The sequence below is a fragment of the Papio anubis genome, chromosome 3 (genome assembly GCF_008728515.1).
Source record: "Papio anubis isolate 15944 chromosome 3, Panubis1.0, whole genome shotgun sequence".
Taxonomy (NCBI): Eukaryota; Metazoa; Chordata; class Mammalia; order Primates; family Cercopithecidae; genus Papio; species Papio anubis.
The window spans coordinates 158046812-158072160 of NC_044978.1; positions in this window are offsets into that span (position 1 = coordinate 158046812).

The following is a 25349-nucleotide window of genomic DNA, read 5'->3' on the forward strand; positions in this document are numbered from 1 at the left end:
TAAACAGATGTCCTATCATCCAGGCTTTGTTGTTCCATTTATAGAACATAGGCAAGGTACATTTTGTATAATTCTTAAGAGCTCTAAGGTTTTCAGAATGGTAAATGAGCATTGACTTCAACTTAAAGTCACCAGCTGCATTAACCTTCAATATGAGTCATCCTGTCCTTTGAAACTTTGAAGCCAGGCACTGACTTCTGTTCTCTACCTATAAAAGTCCTACATGGCATCTTCTTCCAATAGAAGGTAGCTTTGTTTATAGGGGCTAGCCATTCTTTAGTATAGCCACCTTCATCAATTATCTTTGCTAGATCTTCTTGCTTCATCTTGGACATCAACACTTGCTGCTTCCTCTTGCACTTATATGTTATCAAGATTGCCTCTTTCTTTAAATCTCATGAACCTACCTCTGTTATATTCAAACTTTTCTTCTTCAGCTCCTCAATCTCTCAGCCTCCATAGAGTTAAAGAGAGTTAGGGCCTTCCCCAGCATAGGCTTTGGCTTAAAGGAATGTTGTGGCTAGTTTGGTCATTTATCTGGACCACAAAAACTTTCTATCAGCTGTAAGGCTTTTTCATTTTGTATTGTTTGTGTGTTCCCTGGAGTAGCACTTTTAATTTCTTTTTTCTTTCTTTCTTTCTTTTTTGAAATGAAGTCTTTTCTGTCATCCAGGCTAGAGTGCAGTGGCATGATCGTGGCTCACTGTAACCTCCGTCTCCGAAGCTATTCTCCTGCCTTAGCCTCTCAAGTAGCTGGGATTACAAGCATGTTCCAGTACGCCCAGTTAATTTTTGTATTTTTAGTAGATATGGGGTTTTGCCATGTTGGTCAGGCTGGTCTCGAACACCTTACCTTAGTTGATTTGCCCACCTTGGCCTCCCAAAGTGCTAGGATTATAGGTGTGAGCCACCACACCCAGCCCTTTTAATTTCTTTCAAGAACTTTCTCTTGAAATTACGACTTGGATAGCTGTTTGGTGCAGGAAGTCTAGTTTTCAGCCTATCTTAGCTTTCAATATGCCTTCCTCGTTAAGCTTAATCATTTATTCAAGATTTCACTTGAACATTTAGAGGCCATTGGAGGGTTATTGGTTGGCCTAATTTTAACATTGTTGTGTCTCATGGAATAGGGAGACCCCAAAAGAGGGAGAGAGATGAGCGAATGACTGATTGGTGAAACAGTCAGAATACACACACAGAATACACACATGTATCAACTGTGTTCACAGTCTTCCATGGGCATGGTTTGTGATACCCTAGCACAATTGTAATAGTAATATTAAAGATCACTGATTAAAGATAACCATAAGATATATAATATTAATGAAAATATTTGCAGTATTGGGAGAATTACCAAAATATGACACAGAGGCAGAGTGAGTACATGCTGTTAGAAAAATGGTGCCAATAGACTTGATTGACACAAGGTTGCCGCAAATCTTCACTTTGTGAAAAAATGCAATATCTACTAAGGACAATAACATAAGCTATGGGTGTACTTATGAATTGTATACTATAATACAATTTGTATTTTTTTTTTTTTTTTGCCTTATGAGATTATTGCATTTTAGAGTCATTATTGTATTCTTAGGACTGACACAAGGTCAAGCATATAGAACATTCAAGAAATACTTGTGTAAATAAACTAATAAGTAAACAAATGGTTGAGTTACACTTGCATAACATGAAAAAGGCATGTTCCATGGCCACTGGGAGCCATTAGTCTTGTATGGTCAAATAGAGTCAGTATGTGGAGAGATTTCTTATTGTGCCAAGTTTCTAATGTTTAAAACTTAAATATTTTTCCTCCATCATTACTACATATAAACAACAAGACGGATTGAGTGGAAAAATTACAGTAATCAATTACCCTATATGTCAAGTCTTGTCCTTAGAAGCAGTGGTTAAGTGCTGCTACAAAATGAGCCTCAAAAATGAGTTCACCTAATCACTGATTCACACAGACATTACAGGAATCCAACCTACTAAATAGGGTTTCTGCAAAACACCTAATAATTTTTTAAAAGTTGATGTACTTCGTCTGGAGCGGTGACTCACACCTGTAATCCCAGCACTTTGGGAGGCCGAGGTGGGCAGATCATGAGGTCTGGAGTTCGAGACCAGCCTGGCCAATATGGTGACACCCCACTTGTGAATCAGCAGGTCTGGAATGGAGTCAAATGTTTGCATTTCTAACAAGTTCCCATTTGGTGTTGTTAATGAGGCTGCTAGTCAGGGCTCTTACTTAGAGAGTCACCACTCTAAACAACAATATGCTGTTGCAAAAAAGTATTTAAATCCAAAGAAACGTTCAGAGATGTTTTGGCAAGTTCATTTATTCTTGTTTTTTTACAAAATAGCAATGATATTAAAACAAAATCTCACTGTCAGTTTCAAATTAAACAACTGCCAGTCACATATTTCACCATATCATGCTACCTTTCTTATGTGTGATGCTGTGAAGTGAATAATTGTAAACTAAACAACATTAAACTTTACCCTTTCTAAGGACAAGTCAAATAAAAATGTGATTCTGCTACAGCCGTTCAACAATTGTAGCTGTAGTTCTCAATTAAGATTAAACATTTGGAGTCCAGTCACTCTGCCAAATTAAAAAAAAAAAAAAAAAGACTAAACATAATCTAATATATGCCATGACTTCCAAGTAGACATTGAGCAATAATATAAATGTGTATTTTCCCCATATGAGCTTATTCTGATCCTAAGTGAATCCATAACTTATATTGTTTAAGTACAGTGCTTACTGAATGTAATTTATTTTACAAGTGAAAAGTAAGAGAGAAGCAAATATTGGAATAATTTAGGCTAATTGAAAGTATAGAGAATGTTGCTAGGAGAAGATTTCCGCTAACTGCATGAGTACTGTGATTCTCCTTCTTCATCTCTTGGTAGTCACAGATTAAAATCTAGAATAGAGTCACTGCTACGTTTGCAAGAAGAAAGAGAATTAAACAAATTATACTTGATTTCTAGCTAATTATATCAGGTGGCAAATATTCAGAAAGTTTGACATAATTTTATATTTGATATTTATCGTCTTTAGCCCAAAGATGAGACATAAATATCTAACTAAACATTGTATGTCTTATCAAAATAATATAGTAATATATAAGTGTGTATATATGTTAAACTTAAAATTTAAACATGATAATTTGATTATTCCCTTAATTATTGATATTTTTCTTCTTTTAGAAATCTGATTCAATAGATTCCATGTACAACATTACAAATCAATATTTTATTACTCCACATAATTGTGTTAACATGTTTTACAAGTATAAAAAAGTTTCTCTGCTTCATGTCCTCTAAGAAGAAAAAAAAGTTTCCATAGTCAAACAAATTTGGAAACCATCATGTTAAATACAAATAAATAGTTTTCCTGAAGCCATGCCTTAGAATTTTAATATATGAAATTGCTTTGTAGATCTCTCTTGCCATTATAGATTATATTTTTGGTACTTACGTGCCCACGGCTCTCTTTCTTTAAGACCATTTCCTGGGACCAACAGTCCTCAGGACGATCTCTGAGAAAGACTACACTATAATGTTTAAGTTATGTCATATCCATAAGCACCTTTCAGTCAAGGTAAGAGCTACTATCTCTATATGGTAATAGATATAAGAACATTAAAGATCAAAACTTCCAATGACTTGTACTAAGCCACCAGCTAAAAGTTTGTAGCATCAAAACTAGAATTTAAGCTCCTGAGCCCTGTCCAAGTTTTCTTACTGTTCTTTGGTGATTGTTAACCTAGCCTTCCAGGCCAACTAGTATTCTGAGAGCATGGTTCATTCATACACATGTGAACTAGATGCCACACATAAAATAACAATTGAGGGCATAAATATAGTCTGATTAAACTAAAGCAATTGTGTATTTGGAAGATGCAAGATCTTAATGAGTAGTAAGGAGGGCTAGTCAGGACATATTACTTGATAGAAATATCTGTTTATTGAGAGATGAAAGAACTGGTACAATTTGACTTGATTAATAACTATTGGGCAATATACATGCTATGGATTCCACCAAGAAATAAAAGATATGCTTTTGTCCTGGAAAACAGTGCCTTTTTTTTTTTTTGAGACAGGGTCTCACTCTGTTTCCCAGGCTCAAGTGGTGCAGTAGTGTGATCACAGCTCACTACAGCCTTAACCTCCCAGCCCAAAGTGAAGTAATCTCCCATCTCAGCCTTTCTGAGTAGCTGGGAGTACAGGCATTTGCCACCTTGCCTGGCTAATTTTTCATTTTTATTTTTTGAGATATGTCTCCCTATGTTACCTTAGTTTTTGAGATAGAGTCTCCCTATGTTGCCCAGGCTGGTTTTGAACTCTTGGGCTCAAGTAATCCTCCCACCTTGTCACCAAGTGCTGGGGTGTAGGTGTGAGCTACCACGTCTGGCCTCTTTTTGTTAAATTTAGGGAATAAAACTATCTTTATATTGATCAATATGAGCTAATGTTGTATACTTATTTCATATTGTCATTTTGAAGTGAAATATATTTTTTAATCTAATTTAATTGCATGGATAAATTGGAGCTCTTTTCTTATTTTATAGCTTAATTTGTCTGATTGTTGTCTCTCTAAATACATTGTAAGCACTTTGTTGGCGTATACTGTCTTTTTTTTCATTTGCAATTTGTTGAATGAAGATTGCATGACTAACTCAAATGTGGGGATTCAGGGAGAGAAGATACGAGTGTGGTGGGTGAACTGAATTTAAATCTTCCTAGTGGACATTCTGAACCAACAGAAAGCATCATTGGTAAAATGTCTTCTCCGTTCTGCTATTCATTAAGTTGACATGTATTAATAGTGTCCTCAACGTGACAGGCAAGTACAAAGCCCTTGTTCTTATAGTAGTTGTTTTCTAGGGAGACAAATGCTAAGAAAGCAATCAAGCTAATACCTTTGTAAAGGTTTCTCATAGGCAGAAACTAAAAGAAGGTCAATGTGATTAGAGCTGGAGAGCAAAGGGGAGCAGTGGGGCCCATAAAATTAAATAGGGGCTGGGACACCTGGGGTTATCTGCAGGGATGTTGGTATTGAATCTTGAGAGCTTTGGGAAGCCATAGAGGCTTTTAACGAAGGAAGTTCCGCAAGGAGATTTGGGTTTTGAAAACCATTCAGGTTGCAATGCCAAGGAGGAATTAGAGGTGTCAGAGTTTTTGCTGGGGGACCAGTTGGAGGTCTGTCCTTTTAGAGTGGTATCTATGGGGATGGGACAAAAACAATACAATTGGAGGAATAAACTTAACACGAGTCAGCTGCAATGCGATGTGGTCAATGTGGAAGAGGCGTCAAGGACACTCATCTTTCAGCTCCTATAAAGTATTTTTCTTTTTCTTTTTTTTTTTTGAGACGGAGTCTCGCGCTGTCGCCCAGGCTGGAGTGCAGTGGCCAGATCTCCGCTCACTGCAAGCTCCGCCTCCCGGGTTCACGCCATTCTCCGGCCTCAGCCTCCCGAGTAGCTGGGACTACAGGCGCTGCCACCTCGCCCGGCTATTTTTTGTATTTCTTAGTAGAGACGGGGTTTCACCGTGTTAGCCAGGATGGTCTCGATCTCCTGACCTCGTGATCGGCCCATCTCGGCCTCCCAAAGTGCTGGGATTACAGGCTTGAGCCACCGCGCCCGGCCTAAAGTATTTTTCTTATCTGTAACATTATTTCTAAAAGGATAAATAATTTTTGTGTTCATGTATATCTATTTTCTAATTTTCTGAGGACTAAAGTCCTAAGACTTAATGACAAAAATCCAGGATTTTTACTTCAGCTAGAGAAGCCACATAAAAAATGCATACTGGTGGGGTTAAAAAAGTCAGTTCTAGTATTTGAAGCTCCTGGGTTTTAAACATGCATGTTAGGTGATGTCACCCCGGGACAAATCTAGACGCTCTATGAGGAAATGTCCTCTTCTGTGTAGTCTACTCTGGCTGTCCACTGGCAGCCACACTCTGCCCCATAAATGAAACGGTATTTTCTCAACAATGAAGGTGAGTTTATGGAGCAACTGGAGTTAAACTAATGGAAAGCATTGAATTGATCAGCAGGAAACTCAAAAAAGGTTAAAATAGCCTCCATTTTATGTGACTGTACAGTAGTGAGTAATGTTAATTGAATTCCCCTTGTGAGATTCTGAGAGATTTTTCCACACGATCCTGTGCTGTATAAAAAGAAACAATAGCTTGTGGTAAAGTTAATTCAAGCTGAGATACATTAACTGCACCACATTATCGGCTGCTAAGAGTGCTATTAACACACATCACCCACTGTGTGTATTTGTGAATTAGGAGGTTTCCTTGTTAATGGAAATGAGACACTTTCCTTGAAAATGCCAAGCGCTGTGCATGTTGATATTGTTTTAAAAAACACAAAGAGAAGACTATTTTAATTCCATATGTAATGTGGCTCCTCTTGCTTTTGGCACAGCATTATTTTTACTATTTCTTTCTTTTTTATATATATATTTTTTGGCTTTTCATTTTTTTTTCTTTTCTTCTTCTTTTTTTTTTTTTTCTTTTGTAGTGGCTGTGGATCACTTAGAACAGAGTCATACCATGAAAACACTTGCTCTCAATTATATTAATCCATTTTGAATTTTCTAAAATAACAGCTGCTTATTACAAAACAGAAATATGCCAGCTAAGGAATCAGGAAATTCAAGTTCATATCTTGGCTCTGTCTCTGCCTGTGAATGCATGCCTGTGACTGTAGGAAGGAGAAGCGAAGCAATATCTGTGGATATTGCCAGAAAGTGGGCTTAGTGCTTCACTCAGGATCTTTCTTTTGAATTAATTCTTTTTTAACCTTGTAATCTATATACTGTTTTTCTCCTGTCTTGAGGACTGAGGTATTTGTAGCTCAGTAAAAGATAGTCCCAAAGCTGATCAATAAAATATAAATATAAGAGGCCAGGTGAGTTCAATGGCCACTGCAATATCGAAAACACATACAAAAATACATTTATCCTTCTATTCACACAGAAACACACATACTTATGCCATACTCAAAAAGTTAAAGAAAACAAAACTGTTAGATAACTTCATATTTTTATCATTATTAATTGTAGCAATCACATGTGAAAAAATATTTTAGTATTGCTGTTTGTTTAATTAACCCCTTACTTATAAACTCAGGCTATGCATCAATGTAGTCTTACAGATATTTCTTACACTTGATCAAACACCAAAGAGCATAGCACTTAAAAGCAAAGCAATAATTCAAAACTATGCTGCTGACATTTTCACAGTACATTTGCTGCATTCCAAAAGTGGAACCAGGATATGAATAGAAATGTAATTCTTCACCAATTACATGGAAACAAATGACAGTACAATTACATGATTAAAAATGAATTTTATTTATGCTTTTTCATGGATAAACTCTACATATTTCCTGTCTGGTTTGTAAATAAGTTCTAAAGTACTCTTCAGAATGTGTAATAATTTTCATTGGTGAATTTCTCATAATATTGCAATTATTTCTGGAAAAAATTAGCTTCCAAAACTGTAAGCTAGAAATGGAGGGGAAGCAACATAAGAGAAATTCAGAAAACATGTTTTCAATTGGCCAAACTCTGCAAATGGCTATGTCACCTACCTAGATTTATCAAGCCATGGGAACAATACAAATATCCATTTCATTCATTTATTGAGTTAAAAAATGGTAAAGTAGATCCTGAATCATAAATATAGTACAAAGAACACTTTGCATTATTATTAGTTAAAAATTTAGAACACGTTTAAATACAAAAGCCTTAGCTTCTGTTGTTTGCATATAATATTTACCTTAAAAAATTCTCCTTTTTTTGATAGGTAAAGAGAAACAAACAAAAACTCTTCTGGGAGTTATCGTTTGGGAGAAATGCTCGTCATAAGAGTTAGTAAAGTAGAAAAATAGTTCATAAGATGTAGATAAAATTATCTAAACCAAACTTTAAAGCTGACCATAGAAAAATCTGAACATTCCATAGCATTCCACTCACTCCTTCTGCATGTCATTTTGTCATGTGTTCCAGGACAAGTAGCTTCTCATAACAACCGTTTTCTTCTTTTTTTCTTTTCTTTTTTTCTTTTTGAGATGGAGTCTCGCTCTGCCACCCAGGCGGGAGTGCAGTGGCGCGATCTTGGCTCACTGTAATCTCCACCTCCTGGGTTCACGCCATTCTCCTGCCTCAGCCTCCCGAGTAGCTGGGACTACAGGCGCCCGCCACCTCGCCCGGCTAATTTTTTGTATTTTTAGTAGAGACAGGGTTTCACCGTGTTAGCCAGGATGGTCTTGATCTCCTGACCTCGTGATCCACCCGCCTCGGCTTCCCTAAGTGCTGGGATTACAGGTGTGAGCCACCGCACCCGGCCTCAAGCTGGGTTTCTAAATAAAAATGTAAATTAGAACCACATATCAGCCAATCTAGAATTATCTTTGCTTGATTATTTAAGAAATAGCTACTTTTATGCTTAGTCCATTAAAATTTTAGAGTTTCATTTTCAAGTAGTTCATCTATGCCAATTAATAATTAGTGCGCTTCACTCTTTCTTGATTAAAATCTCCTAAATACATACAGAAAACATATTCTAACATTACAACATCATAAGACAACAATGAATAAACTATTAGAGATATACATGCAAAATGAATGACATTTTTGTCAATAGAATTAAAAAACAGGCAATCCCTGGACATTATGTATTTCTTTGAGCATCTACCGAATGACTAAACCTAAAGGTACTATGAGGAGATTGTCAGACTGTTCAAAACGTGGAGGCTGTGTAGCTGTTCATAAGTTACCTAGTGAGAAAGTTAATTCAATAAGCAATGCTACACTTACACAGATTATTCTCGTTTACATAGATGGAAGAGCGAATGATCCTGAAGTGATTCAAACCAAGAAAACTTTAAGAACTAGGTACTTGGCTTACTCTGTGTGATTCAAGAGAAAATAACACAGCAAGCAATGTTTTTCTTCTTACTTTAGACCACGTTTTGTGTCTTTCACTGCTTATTAGCACTCCCACCACAATTGGTTAAGGAAGGGAATCTGAACTTCAGCACTCACCAGTATTGATCTATGAAATCAGTGTTATTCCCATCACCTCTACTACCTTGCCTGTATGGCCACTCAATGTTAGTCATGTTTCGACTGCATCACTGTAGGGCATGGACTCTAATTTGTAAAATGGAACAACCATTGGCAGCAGCAGACACTAGGCTGCATTTACGAAGTGCTGGCAATGGAAAGAAGCCCTGAAGATGGCATTTTCAAGCCAACATTCAATCTATTTGTTGCTATAAAGAAAACAACTCCAGCATTAAGAAATCTGTATTGCAAAAAGCTGAAAAACATTCATTAGCGAAAATCAATGCCTTTCTTTTCTTCCAAACAAGATTGTTGGCTTTTGGAAAGTGCTGACATTTTTTTACTGTTCACCAAAATGTAAATTGATATGTTGGTAAATACAATATTTTGTGAACGGTTTGCTTTATCCCTTTAATTGTTTACTAAGAGTCTCACAGACCTCAAACAAAATTCTTAAATTTTCATTGTAACGAATCGTTTCTATGACTAGTCTTAGAACATGCAGCTTCTGTGAATCAAAAGCTTATAGTATTTCTGTGTAGTCTTTTTTTTTTTTCTGTAATTATGCTGCTAACATAGCTCTATCTGTCATTTGTTAGTTTAACATCTTTGTTGAACATCTATTTTATGCAAGACACTCTGTTAAGTGCTGGGAATATAAAGATAACATAACACAAACTGGTTCCTATTATAAAAATAAACAACACAAACATAAAACCACTGAAGCTGGACAGTGTTGCTCAGGAGAAGACCTTTTACATAAAAGCCATTCTCAAGTTTAAAAAGAAGGCTACTACATTAGAGTTTGTTGTATGTTTAGTTTATGCCCCAGAGGCCCACTTGTTATCTGATTATACTATCTGAATTCAGAAAGAGAATATCTAAAGGGGTAGAAGATCATGATATTAAGAAAATATGCTCAATTATCTTCTGTAAAATTTTAGTCATGTGTAAATTTTTTTTTTAAATTTGTTACATTGATGAACAATTAAACCCATTACTGAATATACAACCAAAGGTATATAAACTATTCTACCAAAAAGACACATGCACTCATATATTCATTGCAGCATTACTCACAACAGCCAAGACATGGAATTAACAAAGCTGCTCATCCATGGTGGATTGGATAAAAAAAAAACGTGGTACCAATACACCATGGAATACTATACAGCAATAAAAAGGAACAAAAATGTGTCTTTGCAGCAGCATGGATATAGCTAGAGGCCATTATTCTAAGCAAATTCACACAGGGATGCAAACTAAATACTGCATAATCTCACTTATAAGTGGGAGCTAAGCACTAGGTACATATGGACATGAAAATGGGAACAATAGATACCAGGAACTACTAGAGGGAACAGAAAGGGACGGAGGCCAAGGGCTGAAAAATATCTAATATGCATATTGGATATTATGCTCACTACCTGGATGATAGGATCATTTGTACTGCAAACCTGAGCATCACACAACATACCCTTGTAACAAACCTGCACATGTACTCCCTCACTCTGAAAAAAAAGTTGAAATGATAAAGAATAAATTAGGATATAGTTCAATATCATTTATTCTGTCATGTTTGCATACTTGTTTATTTTGTTTTCGACCCTGTGATTGGTAATCTAAGTCCAAGGTATTTTTTAAATGACCTGAATCATCAAAAATAAATTTGCCTGAGACAAGTTAAAGATGAGTCTGCAAATGTGTTCATATGGTTTTTCTAAGCTTACATCAAAGATATTTGCAGGTATCATTTATAAGCTAAATATAGGCATTATAAATAATCACATCTTTATAAAAGTCATTTTTGTTATTAAAGGAAAATCAATAAAATATCTTAGAAATGAAACCTTTAAGATAATTAAACTAATAAGCTTATGTGAAGGATAAATAATGGACACCTATGGGACTTAGAGCAGGCCTGGATTTCATTCTTGGATTCTGATTCCAGCTCCGTCACTATCACCTTTTAATTCTTTTAGGCAATTCAGTAAGACATTTAAAACTATTCACATTGGTAAATGAGGGAGTTGGATTTGATTCTTTGGCTCTTTTTAACAATAAAAGTCTGTGATTACAAAATAAATTTCCATAGTACTCTTACATACTTCATGCCAGTTTAAACTCAGGTATCTTTTCTGAGGTCCAATGTGCCAGATATGGCTTGCCTTTTGCAACCATCATGCCAGGGTTTCGAATTAAAGATATGACCGGGATTCTATGTTCTCAGAAATTGGAATAAATATTCTTGTTCCCTTTGCATATTAAAGCATATTGCCTATAAAACACTATTTCCAGCATTATTTGTTGGATAGTTCTAGAATGTAGATAAGGACTATCCCTCTTCTCCAGGGAGTTAATTGTGGTATTGCATCCATTTTTTAGGTGCCAAGTCAAGTTTGATGTTTACAGAATACTAGACAGCTCAATGTGACAAATATAGGTTTTAATACACTTTTGCTGTTTATTATCTCTCTACTTAAACCAATTTGAGGTCTGTTCACTGGAACATCTTATATAGTTGTTATAAGAATTAAAAAGGCATAATATGCAAAATATCTGATATGTAAGTAGAAATGTTAGTGTGCTCATTCTTATTGTCTGTTAATCTTTCTTCATTTTGCTTTCTCACACTAACCCCTTTTCCCCCCAGGAAAACAAAAACAAATAGTCTGTTCTCATGCTGCTAATAAAGACAGAACTGAGGCTGGGTAATTTATTTAAAAAGAGGCTTAATGGACTCACAATTTCGCATGGCTGGAGAGGCCTCACAATCATGGTGGAAGGCGAAGGAGGAACAAAGGCATATCTTACCTGGCAGCAGGCAAGACAGCATATGCAGGGAGACTGCCCTTTATAAAACTATCAGATCTCATGAGACTTATTCACTATTACAAGAGCATCATAGGAAAACCCACCTCCATGATTAAGTTGCCTCCTACCAGGTCCTTCCCACGACACATGGGGATTATGGGACCTACAATTCAAGATGAAATTTGGATGGGGTCACAGCCAAAGCATATCAATGGGCTATTGAATATAAACTCTAAATGGTATTATGTGTTAGAGAGTAGAGTTATGATAATCCAATCTGCCATCAATCCTCCCTTCTGAGCTAAATCTCTGGAGCAGTTTACACCCTAAACACAATTGCCAATTGATGAATAAAATTCCAGCTAAAAAATGGATAGTTTTTAAATACACCAGGAAAGCTAAACAAGTTTTCTATTTAATCTTCTTTCAGTTTATGATTACCTAATACATCTTACCTTTTTACCTCTTTACAAATATCTGGTGGGAGTGGAAGGGAGTGCAAAGGACATAGAAAGGATTAGATAGTTTCGTTTTGACTATTTAACCCAGTAAGAAAACATGCCCACTGACTGTTCCATTCTCTGGCTCTTTACATTAGCAATAAGAGCCCAATAGGAGTTAAGGAGAAAAAGAACTGTTTCTCTATTCTCTGGAAAGCTACAATGTAGAGAGAGAGAAACATTATCCACTCCCTCTGTATATTTGCTCATGATTCGGAATAATCTGACACTGAAAACTATACTCTGTATTCCAGGAGCCAAAATGTGTAAGTGCATTATCATTACATAAATATTTTCTTTCAAAGAGATTCTTTAAGAGGATCTAATAAAACAAATTTAAATTCTATAACTTGAGAAGCTCAATTGAAACAGGACTGATGCATTAAATTTTGAAATGCTCAATCAATCAGAAAGAAGCGCTCAACCCCACTGAGAAAGAGAAACCAACCATCATCCCAAACCTACATCAACTCCACCCCCACATGGATGATCATGTACTGCTTTGATTTTTTTGAAAATTATGATAGTTATTCACACCCCTTGTTTTTGAAATTCAGCAATTACGTTTCATATAGGATTTTCATGTATTTGCCACAGGATTCACTGAAAGTAGTTAAAAAGAAAGCACCTCTTGGTTTAATATTTTAAAACTTCAACTTATTATTCATGTGGATGAGATTAGAGACAGACACAAGATCTTAAGACATCTATTGTATAATGCTTGCTGTCACTCTATTAATAAAGTTCTCAGTGAGTGCACCTGTGGCAACATGGAAATAGCCTTGATATATTAAGCTTTACTCAGTATATTTTTGTTGCAATCTGGCAGATCAGTTACTAAGTTAAAAGTCAGGCTCTAAAACCAGAAGGTCAGGGTTCCCAAGTCCTAGTAGTTACTGACTTTGTGACAATAATCAAGTTATTTTGTCTTTCATTGCCTCATGCTTCTCACTTCGACACAGGTAAGATATAAATGTCATAGTCTTATAGAGATTAAATGGATTAATATATGTAAAGTGCTAAGCATAAAGCCTGCAAGTGTAATGCCTATTGTACAAGTATGGCAACTATATTATCAATTAAATCTTCTTGGAATTCACTCTTTTTTTTTTTTTTTTTTTTTTTTGAGACAGAGTTTTGCTTTGTTGCTCAGGCTGGAGTGCAACGGCATGATCTCAGTTCACTGCAACCTCGGCCTCCTGGGCTCAAGCATTTCTTCTGCTTCAGCCTCCTGAATAGCTGGGATTACAGGTGTGTGCCACCACGCCGGCTAATTTTTGTATTTTTAGTAGAGACAAGGTTTCACCATGTTGGCCAGGGTGGTCTCCAACTCCTGACCTCAGGTGATCCACCCACCTTGGCCTGCCACTTAAATTCACTCTTTATGAGCTTCATCAATACATGTGTGTTTGTTTGTTTTTCCAAGTAAACTGTGTTAAAAGGTCAGATATTTTTCTGTACTTCTATATCATCAAGTGTTTAGAAGTGCCTGACACAGCCTACATGTTAAAAAAATATTTGCTAAATAAAGTAAATAAATAACTAAATTCAATTTTTTAAAAAGTACTTTAAAACCATGGGGGCTATTGATTATATAATAAAAATTTAGAAGTAATAATAACATAATTGTTTATCAATCAATTACTATATGCCATCCTTGAATGTATCATTTAATAGGAGTCTAACTAGATTCTTACTGGCATTATTACTATCACCTGCATTTTAAATATGAGGACTCTTGTAATCAAAAGGGTGAATTATAAGGTGCTCAAGGTCATTCACTAAATATTGAAGCTAGGATTTATGACCAAGTCACATTATAGACAAAATATGATTTTACTCTTATTGACAGGAAATAGTCTTTTTTTCAGATTTCTACAGAAATCTTTGTGGCATAAAAATCTAATGATTGAATTGAATTTAGAAATTAGAAGTTGTTATTTCAAAGTATAAAGTTTAAAGTATTTTCAGAAATGCATTCTCAGTTATATCTCGACACACAGCAAAAGGGACTCAGATGTTATCCCAGGAACAAGCAAATCCTTAAATTTTAAGAAAGTGAGTTTCATTGATTTTCATCTTGGCTGAAGGCCATTTTGAAATAAGTTGGTATGTAGCTCATAAAACATACAATAAAAAACAGACAAACAATCAAAAGGCCAAGTTAGAATTATCCGGCAGTCAGGACTTTTGAGAAGGAAAAAATACACAGTCTGCCATCAAATAGAGAGTAGGAATTAATTATTGTTTGCTTGATGAGGAAACAAATCAGATAATACTCATCTATGTAAAGATAATTGATGCTGATCTATCAAAGACAGGAAGGAAAAATAAAACATTCTTCTGGATTTTATGAGAATCAGATTTTAAAGCAAAGTAAAAGATAAGAGATTCTAGAACAAAATGTATAGTATGTTTATCAGAAGATTATTTCCTCTTTATGTCATAAAAGAAGCTAACATAAAATGATAAAAAATAGACAAGCACCTTCAGTACTAGGAACTGAATGAAAAAGAGTCATAGTCATACAGGCTGGCATAACTGAATTGCTCCCTAATGTGTTACATTGAACCCCATTAGGAGGAACTTTAGTTTAAGAAGCATTAATTTTAAAATGAAACATTAGAAATTCTGTAGTAGAGAAGATTAAAACTTTTGGAATCAAATAGGTGATTACATTAAAAATAAACACAAAGATTCTATAAAGTCATGATATTTATGAAAAAGTATAAGAAAAATGATGAGAACAAAATATGTTCATTTAATATTCAATAAATATTTATTAACTACTATCTAACAGACAGAGTGCTAGGGTCAAATTGATTACTTAATTGATTACTTCTTCCTTCACCTAGTTAATAAAACCAATATTAGGGGAATTTTCCAACAATTCAAGATAAAGAGTAGAGAATACAGAAAAATAATGATAAACTGTAAGACAGGTTTAATAGCAGGGCACAAAATTTTGAAATTTAATTTTTTTTGTTTATTTGCTTTGCATATTTCTCTGTTTTCCTGAGTGTTATACAGACCCATTTAAAAATATGAAGTAAATCTGAGGATAAAGAAGAGATTAATGCATAAATTGTATTTTTACACAAACTTTAAATGTCAATAAACCAATAACCAAAAGTGCTTAAAATACTACACCGTTCATGAAAATATCAGTGAATTAAGCAAATATCTAGGCAGCTTAGTTTCAAAAATTATTTTAGGCTCAACAACATGAAAATATCTAATTTGAAATAAATATTGATAGAATGTAGTTACTTATACAATTTTCCACAAGTAAAATGATGACTTACTATATTCTGGAAAATGACTAGAGATCTAGCAGTATAACGATGAATAAACGATAATTCCTGCCTTGCACATGCTCATAATTCAGTCAGACCATGAAAATAACATAGAAGGAAGATAAATAGATAGAGGCTGAGAAATATGCTACAATTAAATCCACAGGGACTCAGAAAGAAAGATGTCTTTAACTGTGCTTGGTGAAGACAGGAAAGTTTTCCAAGATGGTTGCTTTTAGAGCAAGGAAGGGAACCTTTCCACCAAGTCATATAAGAAAGGTAGACTTTCTGGCAGAGGGAACACATATTTTAAAATGTGTATTAAGTTTAGGGATTATAAACGAGCTCAAATAATCAGGATTGCAGGGTCATATGGAAAATTTATATTAATTAAATTTAGAAAACCAGAAGTGTCATGTCTTGAAGATCTTTGGTCTCATATTTAAGGAGTTTGAGTAATAAGAAACACTTAGCTGATTGAGTCTGGGTTTTAAAAAGGTCACGTGAGCATCAATATGGAGTGTGGTGTGCAAGGAAGAAGAAAGTGGGGCCAGGGAACCCAGTAACCAATGTATTCCAATGGTTCGGGAAAAAATGTGTAGAGACATGAAATAAGGGAGTGCAGGTAGGGAAGAAGGGAAGGGATGGATTGAAGGGATCTTAAGAAGTTGGGTATGAAAGTACATTTTGGTTAAATTAGAAGTGGGGCTAAATGAAAAAGAAGAATCTAGAAGAGTGATTCTACAATGTTCACTGTCCCTATTAAACATACATATTTAAACACATACAATTTTTACATAGTATTTCTGGAAGTTTTCTCAGATAATCTGACACTCAATGAAATTCAATTCAGAGTTCAGTCGGAGAAGCAGAACCAATAGGAGATTGATGGGATGGATAGATAGATAGATAGATAGATAGATAGATAGATAGATAGATAGATAGATTGAAAGAGAATAGATGATAGAATAGATGCTCGATAGAATAGATGATAGAGATAGATAGATAGAATAGATAGATAGATACAGATAGATAGATAGATAGGATAGATAGATATAGGTGGTAGAGAGACAGAGAAAGAGACAGCAAGGATTTGGCATACCCAGTTGTTGAGCTGGCTAGGCAAATCTAAAATGTGTAAGGCAGTCAGGAAGAACAGATCGACCCTCAGCACCGAGGCTGCTGTCCACAGGTGCGAGCGTCTTCTTTGAGGTGGTGTCCTCAGCTGCTCTTCAGGCCTTTCAATTGACTGCATTATGTTCTCTCAGATTAGCAAGACTATTCTCTCTCACTTGAAGTAAACAGATTGTTGATTTTATTCACATTTCCAACATATCTTCACAGCAACATTGGATAAGTGTTTGATCGCATAGCTAGAGATTTTAATCTATCCACATTTTCATGTCAAAGACCATCGTGCTATCAACCTCAACCTAAAAAATCTCTGTTCTCAAATGATTACAGATTTCTTATTTAGGAAAATGGAATTATTACGCTGCAATGAATCAAAATGGGAGAAAGAAAAGGAAAGGATAATAGATTTTTTGGTGGCAACAGTCATATTCTGGATATGATTTTGAAGTCACCATGGAATATTTAAGAATAAAATACGTTTTAATATTTTAAATGAGTGTTAAAATGCTGACATGATGTACTAATGTGTAAGAAATAACTTTAAAGCATGCTTTCCCTTAAAGTAGTTTTGTGTGCTAGAAAATATAGGAAAGTGAGGTTGGGAAACCTAGTTTTTGCTTCTTAATATGTCACTAGGAAGCATTGCATTTGGAAAAGATATGTAACCTGTGGATGTCAATGTCTCATCTGTTAATTAGCGGGGACAGACCAGGTTATAATGCATTGAAATGACATTTTATTTTTTATTTTCTGTTTTTGTTTTTTTTGTTGTTGTTGTTGTTTGTTTGTTTGTTTTTTTAGTATGACAAATAATTCTCCTCAAAGTTGGAAGTAGGTTGCTGTTAACTAACACTTTATGAAATGCTAATAGTCAATAGTAGATTAAATACAAGTAAACATAGATAAAAGGATGGCAGAAAGAAGAGATGTGTGTGTGTGTGTGTGTGTGTGTGTGTGTGTGTGTGTGTATTTTTTTTTTTTTTTTTTTGAGACAGAGTCTCACTCTGTCGCCCAGGCTGGAGTGCAGTGGTGAGATCTCGGCTCACTGCAATCTCTGCCCCCGGGGGTTCACACCATTCTCCTGCCTCAGCCTCCCAAGTAGCTGGGACTACAGGCACCCGCCACACCACACCTGGCTATTTTTTTGTATTTTTAGTAGAAACAGGGTTTCACCATGTTAGCCAAAATGGTCTTGATCTCCTGAGCTCGTGATCTGCCCACCTCGGCCTCCCTAAGTGCTGGGATGACAGGCTTGGGCCACCGCACCCAGTCAAGAGAGATATATTAAATGATTTCTCTGGCTATCTTTAATTGTTAACCAGTTATTTTTATTATTTCTTAGTATTTAGTTCTACATTTGTTCAACAACATTGCACTTAATATAGTCAAAACTTTGAAGCCATATGCTTTCAGAAACTCAGTATTGTTCTTGCATACTTTTTTACTTTAAACATTTAAAAAAATTAGTAAGAGGAGGACAAAAAACCAAAATAACAAGGAAGAGGAGAGAAAGGGTAAGAATAAGGAAAATGTGAAAGTGAAGGAGAATCGCTACCAGAAATAGAAATCTCACAGACATAAAATCAATTGTGATTAATTTTGCCTTTGATGTACAAAAATACATATTAAATCACTGTGATAATAAATTATTTCATTCCTTTAAAATCTTTTCTGTGTAAGATTTCCTATACCAGTAGATTATTGGTTACCTAAATGTACATTGTGTCTGAGTCATTGAATTCATACTCTATTCTGCAATGCTATCAGCAATAGAGGTGGTTTGCTACAAATTCCAGTTGTATTTGTGCATAAAATATATTTATCCTAACTCCATATTCTCTAACTATCCATCACTGCCAACCCATTTCCTGGGACCTGTCCTTGCCGGATATGCCACAATAGTTAAATGTGATACTGAAATAAAATAAGCCAAGGAAATATTACTGAATAAATATTGTTTCTCTCTGTCTACACAATTTCTTTCATTTCTCACTGAGGTTCTTCATCACATCCTAGCAATACTAATGAACATTTACAGGAAGGTTTAGCAAGTAAAAGGAAAATTCTTATCATAGAAGAAAGAAGAAAATTGAACTAAGTTCTCTAGGTTTGGTTTTACCCAAGCATGAACAAACTCATTACACTCTAATTCCCTCCAAAGTTTACATTAATAATATTTATTGAACTGTACTTTTTCAAGTGGCCCAATTCTGTCTTGTATTTTGTTTGATGATGTCCAAAATGCTTTTAGCAAAGAATGATTCACAAAACTGACCCTTTACAAACTTTCTTTTGTTTTTCACAACCATATTAATGATGCACCCAATGTCAGTGAGTACTGGCAGCATAATAAAGAAGGAAGATTTATTTTATTTTATTTTGATATGAACTTACATGTGAATCTCATCTAGGCCTACTTTCTCTCAGCATTTTAAAATCTGACTTATGAATATTAACTTACATGTGAATCTCATCTAGGCCTACTTTCTCTCAGTATTTTAAAATCTGACTTCTGAATTTGCCAAATCTGTCAACCACTATCAACTTCAACTTCTCTGCCTAACAAAGAAAACCAAAGATGATATTGATCCAAAATGATGCATATTATAAAAATAATGTTGATTTTGCTGAGGAATGAATTTCTGATTTTTCTACATTTCATCAATTACTATAAATATATGAGCATTCATTCACAACGTTTGAAATAATGAAGCCCCTTAGTCCTCCATCTTCCACTAGCTGTAGGCTGCCATTCAGATTAATTGTAAGCAGAATGGGTGATGATATTATCAAAGATGTTACTTGCTCGTGGGGACAGCTAATTCCTCTGTTACAATCTTTTTTGAAGCTATAAAAGGCTTAAATGCTTGATCACATTGGAAATTTAATCATATATAAGGCATTTTAAGATTTGAAATAACTGAAGTTATATTAGAGATGAACTTAAGAACCGATTCCATTTTCTGAAATAACATAAAACTAGACCGCATGCTCTATGTGCTATATATTTATCTTGCCTCCATAGGCTCATGCCTGAAAAAAAATTCAAGTTGTTTGTATTTACCCAATTCTCTGGGAAAGCAAAACTTAAGTTAAATTGCAAAAATACTAAAACAACAATAATACAAACTAAAAAAAAAATTATTTAATATGATGCCAACACAGTCACATCAATACAGGACCCAAGCAATCCCACACCACCACAGAAAGTGAGTGAGCCAAGATTGAAATACAGGTTTTAAAAGACAAATTTTACATTACATGATTGGAAAGTTATAGCGGAAAAGCTCACTTACTAAAAATCTCTCTGCTACCACCAAGTCAAAATGCCTAAAATATTTCTATAAAGTTATTTCTTTTACTTAAAGCACTATGCCATCCATCGTCCACCATATGCTTTATTGCTTCTGGAAGATTATAGCTATCAACATGCCAGCTTCAATTAATTTACTTGATGATTTGCACCAGTATTTAATAACTTTGTGTGATAATCATTATTTACATGGTTGGATTTCCTATTCTCCTACACTCTATAACACAAACTTCATTTCACAATAACTGTAAACACAAACCAGGAAAAATGCCCAGAAATGTAATAAGATATTTTTAGACATAGAACTTCTGACATAAAGACCTCTTTTCTCCTCCACTGGCAAAGGGTGAAGAGGGCTGTTATATAAGAAGGACACTAGGAGCTCTCTGTGATCTTTTTCTTTTTCTCTCTTTTTCTCCCTTAAATCTGGACCCATACAGTCAATATTTAGGTCATAAGCCATATGGAGTCCATGTGGCCCCAGAGTGTGACTCAATATAATTAGTTACACATATGTAGCATTATAGAATAAAGGGAGGTGAAATGACTGGTCCGTAGCCTCCATCACAAAGGGTGACATGTGCTAGATGAGCAGATTGATAAATTTGGGGTGATGGTGGTACAGTGGGCTGTATATCCTCCAGTTATTAAACTTGAATTCCAGGAAATGAAACAATTAATGCTGCATATCAATGATTATTGAGAATATACCAATATATCTCCTTCTCTATTTATATTTTTATCTATCTTCCTATATATCAGTCTATCTAAAATGAGTTTAGATATGTTTTGCAGGAATGTGGCAGGCATGGTGTTACTCTGTTAGCCCAGTGTTGGTTGGCTATGTTTTTCACATGATCATTCCAGCCAGAAGATGCACAACATTTAGTAATTATATATGCAAAGCCCAGAGTCCAGGAGCCTCGATAAGTTCTGTCAGTCAGAGCCTCTCAAAGGTTTTCACTTGGTGCTACAGATAGAAAATAAAAAAGTGTACATGGAACTATGGGTTAAATTGGATTTGAAAATATTTATTTGTAAGGACTTGCAAAAAATAGTCATTTTATTTTTAATAAAGCAAATCCAATTTTAAGGAAAATATTAAATAATTCATTACAAATTTTAAAATACCATGTTTAAATTTAAATGAGAAAAAGTGTGCTTACATCAGTGAATAGTCAAAGTAGTTTTTATAGTCAAAGTAGCTATTCAAAATATCTGATTAGAACTACTTTTTTTTTTTTTTTTGGTGGGGGTGTGGCGTAAACAGAGTCTTGCTTTGTCACCTAGGCTGGTGCAGTATCAGCTCACTGCAACCTCTGCCTCCCAGGTTTAAGTGATTCTTGTGTCTCAGCCTCCTGAGTAGCTGGAATTACCTGCACTGCCACTATGCCTGGCTAATTTCTGTATTTCTAGTAGAGACAGATTTTTGCCATGTTGGCTAGGCTAGTCTCGAACTCCTGACCTCTGCCTGCCTCAGCCTCGCAAAATGCTGGGATTACCAGCTTGAGCCACTGTGGCTGACCTGATTAGAGTTTTAATGAGGATCTGTTCAAATTTTTCAAAGATACTGTTAACAACAAAAACCGGGTTACAAAATCAATGATAACTTTTAAACAAATCTTTGAAATCATTTAAAAGTTTATATTTTTAAATATTTATTTAAATAAGGTACTTTTTTGCTGTTATTATGTAAAAGTTTATATATTTACATTTTTGTTTAAATTTTCTAATTTTGTTTGCTTTTATGGAGAGATGTAATGTTGAAATGTAATGTTCAAGTTAATGTTGATTTAAATTAAAAACAGATTCCATGTCTAGAAAAAATGGCAAAGCTCTAAGTCCAGGACAAGCGTGCATTGTTATAGCAGTCACTGGGCATCTAGCTTGCATGCCACTAAAGGGCCTTCAAGACAGACAGAAGCCTCTAAGAAATGTGAATCTAGCCATTCTGGTGATCTCATTAAAGCTCTGCCTGCCGAGAGTGCCAACATAGCCTTTCTGCCTGCTACTGGACAGGTTGCTGTTCATGTGGCAGAGCATGCATCTCCAGCACCTGAACCACAAAAATGTCCAGCAGCTCCATAGGGTCCTTGTCTTCTGCTGGGCAGAGGTGCAAGATGAGGCTAGCTGCTCAAGCAGATAGGGCCCCTGCTTGGGAGTGTTCATCCCAGAACAGTGGAACTGATGTTGTTCATCATTCTTCCTTCCTGCTGGGAGGGCAGGCACTTGCCTCAGACCCTTCCCAGCTAGAGCTACACTCTGAGACATCTCCAAGGACATCAGTACCTGGGGTTACACCTGTAAACTATTTAGGACAAATTTGAGGGTAATATTTTACTGACTAGGAGGCTCTATTTTATCAATAAATATTTCTAACAAAATATACTCTGGAAGAAAATATACAAAAGCATGATTAGCATACACCTTTATTTTAAAATGCCAGGCACAATAAATCTCTGAAAGAACATTCTGTATTGGAGAAACTGGGTGGAAATTTTACAACTGATCTGGGAATGCAGGAGCAATCAGTCAAATTCCAGTTGATTTTAGAAATTGTTTATGCAAAAAAGAGTTCCTGGAAAAATGAGTATTTTTGTAGATTAGCAACCATAGTCCTGGTAATTTTCATTTTATCAAGTGATGTGAGAAAGAAGGTTTAGGAGATGAAGTGCTGTGTGAGAAGATAGGGAAGAAAAATAAGTGTTCCCTCAGCCCTCATAAGTTCTTAGTTGGAGTGGATCCCTGTAACAAAAGACAGATTATCAGGAGAAAAACAAAAGTTTATTAACATGTAGAGTTTTATATATACTCTACGTGAGTAGAGTATATATAAGTGAGTAGTTATCACTCATAACCAGTAAATCAGTAGTTCTTAATGATATGGCTTTGAGTTCTGGTTTACATAATATCTTGAACAAAGAAAAGTACAATTTTAGAGTGGCCACGGGACAAAAGGAAAAGAACTTTTGAGTCTATAAGGGCAGCAACTTGGGGAAATGCAAATAGATAATAAAGGTTAGTTAGTAGAACATGTTAATGTAGATTCCCCTGGTGCCATCTCCATCCCTGGATGGGTCTAAAGTGGTCTTCAGCGGTTAACCTTTGTTCTTCTTGATAGAAAGGGGAGGTGGGATTTTTTTTGTCTTTGTAAATTTCTGTCCTGTTTGTAAGCCAAAGGGCAGAGAGCTTTCTAACATTTGCTTCATCTTAATTGCCTTCGGCTCAAGAATTCTTATGCCAAAAGGGCATATTTTGAGGTGGCACAGTCGGGTCCCTCTTCCATAAAAGGACGGAGAGAGATAGCTAGGAGGTCAAAGGTCATGTGAAAGCCACAGAAGAAAATTCTCAGTTCTTCAGGGTTTCTTACAATACCACCATAAGTATCTGAAAAACGTGTGTCAAAAGTTTTCACTTATCTAGCTTTCTTAACTTTATAATTCTAAGGATCAGTTTTGGTAACCCAAATCCGGAAAAAGAGGAGAAAAGAGAAATAAAGAAGAGAGAAAAATGGAAAGACTCACTTTCTTACTTCTGCCATAAAAAAATATATATATAAAGATTTATTTCCTTTTAGTCAATTATTTCCATGTTATAACATTATTTTTAATTTCACATTTTAATTTTTTATATTCTCTCCCCATGAAATAGCCTGAATGTTATTTAAGAATTATCCAGATAGAATTTGAGTAAAACAACATTACAGTTAGTGGAAATAATCCAGCCTTTTGAATAAGGTGAATATAGTTTTGGTTCTGTCTGTATCACTTTTTAAAATATATTGTTGAACAAGATAACCTCAGAGTTCCCATTTTGAAAATTGCTTTTGTGGTTGAATCTGTAGATTAGAAGTGTAATATGCTTAAAACACAAACAGTGTGCTAGCTTATAACAGGGTTATTAACATGTAGAGTTGTATATATACCTGTATATATATAACTCTATGTATATATATAGAGTTGTATATATACCTCACTTACCCTTAAAAATACTCACACCTTTACCTTTAAGTTCCTCATCTTTTCTTGCCCTCACCCCTTCAGTAAAATCCAGGAGTTTTTTTGTTTGTTTGTTTTTGTTTTTGTTTTTTACCTGAATGGTATAGATACTTTTTTCACTGGTAGGAAAATGCAATGCTTATTACAGTTCATTGGGAGAGAGGTTCATTGGGAGAGAGGTGTCCATTCATCCACTAACAGTTATGTACTAATCACCTAAACATTCAAGGCAGTGTTCTAGTAGTTGGGACTAATCAATGAATGAAACCCTGTACTTAGGAAACTTATATTCTAGAAGGAAAAACCTACCATAAGCAAGTAAGAGTGTAATATAAAAATACGTACTGGTAAGTGTTATGGAGGAAAATACATCAGTGCATAAGATGGAGAGTGACAGATTTGGAGAGGGCTATAAAGAAGTCTTAGGTGGTATCATTTGTGCCTAGACTTGATGAAGTGAGAGGGGGACAACTGAGGTGTGAGCGGAGATTGTTAATGAAAAAAATATTCTGGCCAGGTGTGGTGGCTCAGGCCAGTTATCCCGGCACTTTGGGTTTGGGAGGCCAAGGCGGGTGGATCACCTGAGGTCAGGAGTTCAAGACCAGCCTAACCAACATGATGAAACGGTGTTTCTACTAAATACAAAAACATTAGCCTGGCGTGGAGGTGCATGCCTATAATCCCAGCTACTTGGGAGTCTGAGGCAGGAGAATCGCTTGAACCCAGGAGGTGGAGGTTGCAGTGAGCTGAGATTGCATCTTTGTACTCCAGCCTGGGCAAGAAGAGCAAAACTCCGTCTCAACCAAAAAAAAAAAAAAAAAAGAAGAAGAACAGAAAAAATTATCCATGACATTTGTTAAAGCTGTAAGGCTGACTTTATTCAGCAGGGGCTATTTCAATGGTGTCTGGTAGTAGGGAAGAGAGATTTGGCTCAACTTTGAATCCAATGAGGAAAAGTGGAGACTTATGGTCAAGGAACAGAGTAAGGGGATTGATCGGTGGATGGAAAATTAGTAAGTAGGGTAATTCTTTGCTAAACCAATCTAACAGGATTTTTACTGGAGCCAGGTGAAGGTGGTCAGACCAAAGCTGCAGAATTTTCCCTAAACAGACTCTTATGATTCTTAATAAAACTGGAATAAGTGGGCCAAAACAGAGCCCAAGTTCAGGGTTTAGTAAACTAGAGGACCCAGAGGAGT